This window comes from Amphiura filiformis, chromosome 12 (assembly GCF_039555335.1).
Source record: "Amphiura filiformis chromosome 12, Afil_fr2py, whole genome shotgun sequence".
Taxonomy (NCBI): domain Eukaryota; kingdom Metazoa; phylum Echinodermata; class Ophiuroidea; order Amphilepidida; family Amphiuridae; genus Amphiura; species Amphiura filiformis.
This window is the reverse complement of record NC_092639.1, coordinates 35,953,224-35,963,406: the sequence shown is the minus strand read 5'-3', so window position 1 is coordinate 35,963,406 and position 10,183 is coordinate 35,953,224. Positions and strand designations below refer to the sequence as shown.

General features: G+C 36.6%; 1 long non-coding RNA gene across 1 annotated transcript; it reads right to left on the bottom strand.

Moving 5' to 3' along the window:
• Positions 1 to 5,208: 5,208 nt before the first annotated feature.
• LOC140165366 (uncharacterized) lies at positions 5,209 to 6,162 on the bottom strand. The gene is made up of 3 exons (XR_011860694.1): positions 6,039 to 6,162; positions 5,492 to 5,612; positions 5,209 to 5,276 (listed from the first exon to the last, which is right to left on the bottom strand). It is a non-coding gene; the product is annotated as an uncharacterized lncRNA (long non-coding RNA).
• Positions 6,163 to 10,183: the final 4,021 nt, after the last annotated feature.

Genomic DNA, 10,183 nt, shown 5'->3' with positions numbered 1-10,183 from the left:
AATTTACGGTGCTCAACAACATAAAGCAATAAGCATTTGAAAACAATATGAATCTTAGAAGCCGACTTTATTTTATGTTTCAAATTATAAATACAAACCGCATTATATGAATTTAACACTGTACATTTATTTTAAGAAACTTGATATATATTGTTATAAAAGCCTTATCCAAAAATATTAAAACGTTCCAGTAAAGGAATAAACCCTTCGTGCAACCTGTATAGTCTCGTGTCTGTACAATCTTGGCTACAGTTCTGTATCAGAGCAGAATGTTGAAAAACGTACGATTTATTTGTTTTAAAATCAAGGAATAAACCCTTAGTTCAACCTTTATAGTCTCGGACCTACCATCGTGGTTACAGTTCCATATGAGTAAAAAATTGCATTGGCATATTTTGTACTCAAAACTCAAAATTAACGGACGGGTATCATCGCGGAATTTGGCCTTCTGTGTTGATATTTCAAATGAACCACTTTTTCATTAGATTTTCTAACATCAAATTACTGTACAAAGTCAGTAAATCCTTTATCATCTCAGTTCTAACGCTCGCTTTATAAATATTTAGTTTTTTCCCTTTATCCCATTTTACACCATTTCAGGATACCCGCATCATTTCCACACATAATTGAACGCTAAGTCCGGCATTCGAATGCGAATAATGACGAGAATATCGCCGCTGGAAGTAATCCCTGAAATGGTGGCTATAGGAGTTGAACTCAAATGTCTAGCTTTACGTATGTGTAAATCGCAAACTACTCTGCAATTGAATATTTTATGCACCCTGTATTTTTACCTCATTACAAAAATTTCTAAATGTTTTCATCTACAAGCCACGTGTAAATACAATCGATCGACACATGAGCTGAATGGGCTTCTATGGGGGAAACAGATTGCAGCCATGGGAAATCTAGTCGCATCACAAAGAAGTTTGTGGTGACCCGAGTGTCCTGCCAATTTCTTAATTGCAATAATCTCAGGGACCCAAGGTAAATAAAGTAGTTACAATGGTAAACTATTCATATTGTTCGACAGGTGAGACGATTCATGGACCGTATTCCTGTAGATGTAGATGTAGATTCAACAATACTCTGAGAGCATTGTATAGTTGATTGCTAGGAAGTGGCCTTCCTTTTCCTTGCCCATTTTTCTGCCATTCTGTCTCATTCTTTTGTCTTCATACAGGCTAGCATTTTGCTTGAGCCTGGTCCCATCAGGAACTAAGTGTGTATCAGCCGGACCGACCGGTTGAACAAACAAACAAACAACAAACAAACAAACAAACAATGTTAATCATTATAAGAATCGTGCAATCCGAGCATGCGTATGCGTATTGAACTAATTATATGAATTTTGCGATCGATTTCTGGGATTTTTTTACTCTGCCTCTGTTACATTTGTTTGTCTCATTGACATATCTGAGACTGACGATATAGATTTTGATTTTTTACCTGCCTTTCTATAATCAGTAATTAGAGACGCGATTGTGTATAAATATGGATTAAGGGACGAATTTATAGGGATGATAAATACAACAGACCATGTGTACATCTGCAGTGGAATCACGGCGGCTCCCGTCTGGGAGAGGAGACCCATGATAATTACTGGCATCCAACATATAAAATCTGTACCAACTATCGCCGACATTTTGACCGCCAGTTTTAAATCTGCATCCCTCTCGTTGTTTACTGCCCCTTTCATCTTCTGACGCATTATTCTGACATTTATAAACATTATGAAATAACACACAAATATGCAAAGAAAGCAGACTAAATTTAAACCAAGAAATATGAAGATTGAGAAAAACCATGCTGGCTTAAATTGCTCTGGTACAGGTAGATCAAACGTACGCGCTGAATTAAGACCGCCAACATCACTCGATTCGATGTTATAACTTGTAGGGCGAGTAATCAATGGTAAACCAATACAAACATCGGACAGATCATAAAACTCTGACTCAGGTCCGGCAAGTAAAGTAGGAACTAGCGCTAACACGAAAGCGATCAGCCAAACTATCAGGGTCGCAACTCGACATGATCGCAAATGAAATTTGATCGTGCTTAAAGGAAACATAATACAAAGGAATCGGTCAAATGTTATCAAGGTAATGAAGAAAACCGAGGCCTCGCTCGATAATAGGGAAAGGAAACTTTCTAGTTTGCAAAGACCAGATGACCTCCAATCGTCTGAATAAATGAAGTATTCATCGCCGTAATAAACATCTACGGATGCCAAAATAACCATATACACCCCCATAAGACAATCAGACACGGCCAAACTACCAATCAACACCGCTTGCTTTGACGCTATTAAAGTATTCGTTTTTCCCGTATGCGAAGAACGATTACATAGGCGTTTCCTATTAGCGCACTGATACCCAGAATCCACATTGATATGCGTAACACAGAGTTTTGCATAAGGCTTCCGCACATGAAAAGCGGTGGTTGTGGCTCTAGAGTGATACAGTCGTCAAGAGTATCAAAATGGCAGCACAAATGGTGGTCGTCAACGTACCTGTGGAAATTGAAAAGAGGAACAGGAAAGGATTGTGAAAACAAATCACAAGAAGAATATCATTTAATAAAAGCGTCAATTTTAGTAGCTTCAAATTTGCATCACTATAATAAACACATTTAGATTTGGCAGAATCCAGGCGAAATTAGCATTGCAGGGAATTCTACAATGTGTTATCATCTTATAATCTTTATCACTTTCAATCCATTGTGCAGACCTATTTGTTGTTGTTTTTACTTAAAAAAATCAATAAGTAGCATCAATTCAATTGTCGGAATTACAATGTCGTCGATACCGGTGCTGGAGATCACCGTTAGTGCTTCTATATGAACAGATCTGCACTGTGATTCACAAAACACATTGTTGCTCTAAAAATGGTCACCCTTAACACCTTTCCATTCAAATGTATAGGAACACACACAAATTCGATGTTATTTGACTGATAACAATCCGTGCTGCGTGTTTAGCTCTCATGCAAGTACTTACAGTTTTCGTAGGGCGGCAAGTCCTCGGAATCCATTTTCATGCACAGTTATTGAAATCTCTCTTGCTCTTTCACGGATCAACACACTTTTTTGTTTGGAAAGAAAATAATTGCACACCGTTTTACATTTTGGTCTCGGAATGTATGTATTACGGGATTACCAGCAGTTTTCAGTTATGGATATTTCATAGGATTTTGAAGCTTTTAATGAGTTGTAGATGCACTAGTCCTGTCAGTCTGCCGTTTTTCACCCCGTCCTTGTCTGTTGTCTGTAGGCGTCTTTTGTTTTTGCACTGAGGGCAATTACGACTTTCGAGCTTTGCTCTTGTGATTGTCCTACCATCCTTTTCTCGACTTTTGTTACTGTATATAATTATGATATGATGGTGAAATAAACTTGAACTTGATGATGGGGAACATTTCTGGAACTGTTGGTATACGGTTTAAAACACAAAACAGCATGTTCTGAAGAGAACAGGCCTTTCCATTAGCCTATATAACAGTTGGTCACCAGATTGCAATATAGATAGAGGCGGTTCATAAATGTGATTAGACAACAATAATCAGCTGACTTCTTTTAGCGGTCATACTATTAACAAAAAACCCGAGAATACATAGACAACAATATAGTGTTCAGCTGACTTCTTTTAGCGGTCATACTATTTAAAATAAAAAGAGAATACTTTTTTAAAGCTGTGGGTTCGTACAGTGCCCCCTGTGAGAAGTCTTGTCCCCCTCTCCCCCCTGTGGGATGTTGGCAGCCCTGATATGTAAGATTTGTATCATTTTTTGCCCCCCATTGCCCACCCTCTGAAAACGTAAAAGTGCTGGGTACGTCACCGGGTTCGTAATAATGGATAGAAACAAATCGATCTATAACAACTCCCGCCGGGATTTAAGCTATGACAGTGGGAAACCACATGACTAAAATCAAACCCATAACCAAAACTATGAAAGACGTATTCTGATAGTATTTCAATTAACTTACAGAGTTTTTAAAAGCCTAGCTCCGGCAAATGCGTCGCTCTGTATGGTAATCAATGGTACATCCCACAAATACCTAAATTTAAAAACATTTTATACAGGTAATGTCAATCTAGCTCATTAATGTCTTAACAACTCAAATTATGCCACATTACGGTCTTGATAAGATTCTGCGACGTAATGGAAAGATAATTCGATTTGACATAGTGTTGCAGAATGGTAAATCATAGCAAACATTTGGTAAAATTTGGGTGAAAAGCTCCAAAATTGGCACAGATGTAGCTCTTGATATGCTTAACAAATTTGGATCCAGGGCCAATTTAAATTCATTCCAAGATGGCGGGTAGAGGTCATATCGAACAGGGAAAGGGAAACAAATTCAGACTTGTTCAAATGTAGTTGACCTTTTTGCCTATAACTTGAGAACCATACATCACAGATAAGTCAAACTATACTTTTTCTGAATCCTTATGATCAGAGGAACACTTTGACATGGTTTTTCTCCCTGTATAAAATTCGATGACCTCTACCCGCCATCTTGGAATCAATTTAAATTGACCCTTTATCCAAATTTGTTAAGCATATCAAGAGCTACATCTGTGCCAATTTTGGGGCTTTTCACCAAAAGTAAACAATACTTTCACCATTCTGCAGTGCTATTAACTAATGATTGTCTCAGAAACACGAGTGTAGTTATGTCAAATTACAGCTATAACTATTTTTGCCAAACAAATGGTTTGATGAAAATAGACTTTAATAGATTTAATTACAATTATTATAACCATGTTTGGGATTTAAATCTTGGAAATAATGGCCACATTTTAACCTCATACTTACAGTTCCTGCAACATCGGCATACCCTCAAATGAATTTGCCTGAATGTAAGACATGTTGTTTCGTGAAAGATCCCTAGGTACAAAAATGAAGGCGAAAAATCATCCAGTTATTGTAAAAGAGCTTGTTTCTTTAATATATTTTTACAAGGCCAATTGTTTTAGTTAAGATAAATGTTCTTTTTCAATTCATACTTACAACCATGTAACGTTGTAAAGCCCGTCAAAGCATCCATGTTCTAAAATATTAATACTATTTCCTTCCAGAGACCTAAAAGAAATGGTAGAAGGGTTTATTATTACACAAGGACTGAAAACGTAATTGAAACGTTATGTGGTCGTCGGATTCAGACTACTTGACTTTGAAATTACAAGAGCATTCAAAACTTACAGTGTGTGTAAATGAGCGAGTCCTTTAAAAATACCAGGTTCAAGTGCTCCAATGTGTCCTTCTGATAACACTCTGAAATAACCAGAAGAAAACTTTGAAAACAGGGAATGAACGCGTTACCTTTTAAAAACAGGTTTTATCTTCAAATTATCATAATCTTAGTGGCTGATAGAAAAATCTGGGCCTATTCAATATTAATTATTAAAAAATGTCTTATTTGCATGTGCAAAGAAACACCAGGCTTCTGACTAAACATCGCAAGGCCGGGGTATTCGTGGTATGCTCACAATGAATTTGATGTTCTAGCCATGTTGTCTAGAGTTTCATCCGCCCACCCCTGTTCACATGAGACCATGAGGCTTTCTCCTTCATATTGACAAGAACAATCATCTGGACATTTCTTCACATCTGCAAAGTATATACAAGGATAAAAGAACAAATGACTGAATGAACAAATAAAACAACCTAAGAGAAAGTACTTCATCAAGCAATCTCATAAGAAAGCTTAATTCTGAATGTTTTATGTCAAGTTGAGTTACTCCACATGCACTCGAATTTCTGAATGCTCGTTGATTTATATAGCAATTGTTCTCATTGTAGTCATTAACTTGTTACTCATCCATTAGGCAGGTATGCTGAAACTGCCGTTTATTTTATGACAGTATTATTGATCTTTATGGGAGCTATAAAAAAGTATCTTTATTCATTTATAAACAAAGTGTACGGATACATTAGTGTCGTTTCTAGTAAGCTGCCGTAAGGACAATTCTGACCATGAACCCAAAGTTTGTTTAATTGGAACATTGTCCAATGTTAATAATATTAAATGAATACCACAAAATGTTTCATCATCTCCTCCGGGACATTCGATCTCGCCATCACATACTTCCTCCATCGTCACACACTTTGAGATGTTCACATCGGGTGCTTTGTCACACAGGTAGGACCCAGGACAATGGATATATGCTGCAAAGATATATAAGATAACAAAGGTTCAGATAAATGATCGGTGTACCAGAAAATGACTCATGTATCAGGTTTCTTACACCATGCATCAGTAAAGTAACTTAAAAAATAGTATTAATATGCTACATTATAGCGAAGTTCTTCAGATATAGGAACCCAGCAAACACAAAACGTTTTCGACATCATTCGCAAAAGGTTATAAAAGGTTGTCAGAAAACGTTTAAATGTCGGGTTTTATAAAGGGTACATTTATGGTATAAAACATTTTCATAACATTAAATAACATTTCTTGGTAATTTACTGCACAGCAAACAAAAATGTTTTACAGAAAATATTTAAATGTCGGGTTATATAAAGGGTATAAAAACGTTTTAATAACATTCCAAAAACATTTTTGAAAACTTGGTACAAATCATTCTAAACAGAATGTTATTTTGGGGTTGAAAAATATTTTGCAAAAAACGTTTGCCCAAAATTTTACAATAACGTTTTTAAAATGTTTTCACGACCTTTATATAACCCGACATTTAAATGTTATTAAAACGTTTTGTAAAAAACATTTTAAGAACATTTCTGTGTTTGCTGGGTGCAAATATTTTAACATGATGTTATTTAAGTGTTGACAACATATTTGGCCAAAAATTTTTCCAAAAATAGTTTACAATGACATTTCGAAAACATTTTAAAAATATTGTTGTAGTGTGTTTTCATACAAAACGTTTTCAAACGATTTCATGACCTTTATATAACCCGACATTTTAATGTTATTAAAACGTTTTACCTAAACCAAAACCCAAAATATAACTTATTTAAAACGTTTTAAAAACGTTTTTGTGTTTGCTGGGAAGGTAAAACATCTTTTTATGTATCTGTAATAACTTTCTCTTCGCTAATGGTTTTTGATTTTGATTTTGATCTGATAACAGTTAGTTTTATTATTCAGAATCCGTATAGAATTTTGAACATTGTGCCGAACAGTTTTATATGAAATAATACAAGTTTAACACCAGAAAGTTCAACACTTCGCTTATAGCTGGACATTTAGGAGACGGTATTTACCACAACGAAGTTCGTCTGCATTGTTGGCATAGCAATCGGTGAATCCATCGCATTTGGCATTGTAAGATACACAAAACCCGGAACCACAGTGGTAATCACTACCTTCGCATAAAGCTGAGAAGAAAAGAAAACAAAACTCAATATAAATGTCGTTTAAGTCGTTGTTACATCATTCGACTGGTCAGTGCCAGAAGTGGGTAAGTGCAATAGCTTCCCTGTAAACATTTGGCAATTTACACACAGTGTGTTGTACTCATATACACACGACTGAGTAGTCGTAATGGTCATTGCACCATAATTACCAAACAAATTAATACTTTCAAACAACACGCAGTACCAATGGTCATGATAGTAGCTACTCAAAATAAGAAGATATAGAGCCTAATTGATCATCCAGAATTTGAACCCGGGATATCTAGCAACAGGGTTCATGATTGGATGAGAAAATATAATTAACAAGATTATTCAGATGCAAAAACAATCGCCATCCTTACAAAGAACGTGAAAATTGCTATCAGGGTATTAGCCATCTTAAAAAACGCATCCATCCTGACGCATTACTTATTTGTAATGCAATTGAATTCTTTTGATCATTATTAAAGTTTTAATAATAGTTCGATGGCTAATTAAACTTGTATATCTGCGCATAGAGCAAGTGTCGAAAATAATCGTAAGCTGCTTCAGCTCCTGCTTGAGAGTTCAAAATAATAGTTATCGTATGGTGGTAGTATTTCAAGAATCATATTTATTACTTTACCATTAATTCTACTTGCAGGAAGCTTTTCTATCTGTAAATGGAATCCGGCTAGCTGGCCTGTGTTATCAGTTTCAAGTATCATCCACATGGAGGAATCCCTAGATGAAATAGTCCGGATCTTTACCTCGCCTGTTAGCTCAGCAGTCTGTTCTTTTCCAGCCACTAAGCCATTACCTATCAAGAACATTGCATCATTGTTAGTCACTCAAAAATATCTTTGAAATAACCATGTTAAACAGGACTGAACGATCAGAATGCTGTAAATGGCGTAAGCAGCAAACGGATTTTCTTATGCTGGTAGCCATCTTAGTACAATTCTCTAATTTGAAGAAGAATAAATAATACATAGATGCCACTATCATTTCAGATATGACACAAGCATTTGGTTCACGGTCCACCCCACGTGATATGAGTGACAGTCAAACCGCCTACCTGTTAAAAGATAATCAAATCCTCTTTCCAGTTCGAAGCTTTTGATACGTAATACAATAATCATATTTTCCCCCGCTATGATATACCATTCGCAATTTAAATTCGGCGGGTATTGCAATGGGAACCCGGGCGAGGTGTAATTCAACACTTCTACAGTTTCAAGAAATATATTTCTTGGTCCACAGTATCCTGTAAAAAAGAGAAACAATTAATTACTACTAAAGCATTGCTTTCTGTATGGAATTGGACCAATCGGACGTTTTGTCCTAGTTTTGCGCGACTGTCTAGATGTTTATTTTATTTCCATGGAACCGGCAAACTGTGTTCCTCTGACGGTAGGAGCACTCTAAAGGCTAGTATATAGTCTTAGGTTTATTACTTGCTGCAGAAAACGTCGTGAAACAGAACAACGGTCATTATTGGAGTGGGAAATAGCTGCTGAAAACGCAACGCCTGTCTCAACGGAAAAACGCACGAAAAATCGTCGGAAGGTGGGACTAAATACTAGCCTCAATACAATGCATTATACGCAGCAAATACACCCCAGGTAGCCCTATCGGTCCTGAACTAGTACCTAAGTCAAGTACTCTTGTTATTTCTATTATTACTCACCGCAATATTGTTCGTCAAGTCCTGTTGGGCATAGACGTCGACCGTCACATTTCTGATCCGCGTAAAGACACATCAGGCCCAGATTTAAAGGGCATACGAAATCATCAGTATAACATGTAGCTGTGGATAAATTAAGGGGAAATAACGCTATGACACAAACCTAGTCGCCCTACTAAAGGTGCCGTGTTTATGTTTTGTACATGTCTTAAAGTGTTAATAGCACCCTCTGCTATTATGCTGTTGATACTATTATGCAGTTTATTCTGTATATAGTTTGACACCGCTGAGTGTTTAATATAGGCGTAGATGCGGGGGGGGGCTAACACACCAATATGTTGATAGGGATGGTGGTCCATACAAACATCCGCGAATGTTGACGCCTGTATATGGGTTTATGACCATAATGCATAAACTTCATAACAGCATTAACTACATAACAACAGAGGGTGGTATCACTCTTCATTAAAGTGTTTAATATTATCATTTTATTGAGACGGGGGTGTGCAGTGCTTACTATTAGGGCTTTAATAGAGAACCGGTTGCACAAACACATTTCGATGTATTAATAGGACGTTAATGATTTGGGTACAGATTTCATTTCATTTTTCGCAAATTATCTCTCACAAATAAGGCTACTCACGCCCTGTATCAAAATGTGTCGAATGGTCCATCTTGGTTTCCCTTGATTATTAACTCTTGGACCATGTCCATTTTGATATTTTATTAAATGAATGTTATCTTGAAGTCGACTGGTTTTCATAATACCATTTCGACTTAATTACAGCTTTGAAATATTAGGAACAAGTCACGATATAATAATAACTAGCCATGATTATAACGTTCTCGTTTACTTACTATTAGTTTCTGACCATGTTATTCTCACAAAAAACCAGTGTTTTTGTCTCGGCTCCACGGCGACGCATCCCACGCCATTTTCAATTCCGAATGGGGCAACAACACCGACTTCGGTGCTTCGGATCCTGTGAACCTTAACACAAGTGGTCCTTCAATAGCCTCATAAACGTCAAATGGAATGGTCGCATTTGGGGCTCCTACGTAAAACTTGTCTTGGTATAGACCAGTATCCAATGTTATGATTTCTATGACGATGGTTCCTCTGGTAGAAGTAACTAATGTCCAGGAGCAGTCGATG